Source organism: Limulus polyphemus, unplaced genomic scaffold (genome assembly GCF_000517525.1).
Source record: "Limulus polyphemus unplaced genomic scaffold, Limulus_polyphemus-2.1.2 Scaffold9506, whole genome shotgun sequence".
NCBI classification, from domain to species: Eukaryota; Metazoa; Arthropoda; class Merostomata; order Xiphosura; family Limulidae; genus Limulus; species Limulus polyphemus.
The window spans coordinates 9,892-10,679 of record NW_013675116.1 but is presented as its reverse complement, the minus strand read 5'-3'; positions in this window follow the sequence as shown (position 1 = coordinate 10,679).

Here is a 788-nt window from a genome sequence, read left to right as displayed (position 1 = left end):
ATAATTTTAAGTTAATTTTTATAATAACAAAGATTATAATGTTTAGTATAAGGATTTATAACTAGCATGAACCTCACTAAGCTCCCAGACCTTGTGAGATATTATTGGGATTACAGCTGAAATACTGTTAACAACTTCAGCACCCGAATGGTTATTCAATACATTGTAATCAGTATAGATTTTGGTTATATACACTTGACTTCACTAATTTATAGGTTACTTTTTGGTTCTCATGAAAAACAGTTCCTTGCTTGTGATCAGAAGTTGTTACTAATTAAAAATAAACCCCATCAATTAATCCTGTTATTTTACTTCTTTAAATATGTACATCTTTACAATTAATACTACATTCAGTGTTTGAAAGTGTTCATCTCAATGCTTCATTTTGTGTCCATTTGTTACACTTAACTATGACTGATTACATGATCACTTTTTATACTCGACTACGAGATCACTCTGCTTAAAATTTGTTTATTCTGAGCTTGTTAATCACAACTAAACAACTTCTTGAAATAAAAAAAAATGTCACCTGGTAAGACAGCAGTAAGTTTATGAACTTACAATGCTAATATCCGGGGTTCAGTTGCCCAAAGTATACACAGCAAATAGCACAATGTGGCTATGCATTAAAAAAACAAACAATAAAAAAGCCAACAACGACAACTGAACTTTATATAAAACAATACTAATAATGTAAACAAAACATTAAAAACAAAGTTAAATAACTTTTTTGTTGCACTACAAGATGAGCATGAACTTTTTTGTCCAAAAAAACATAACTTTAAATA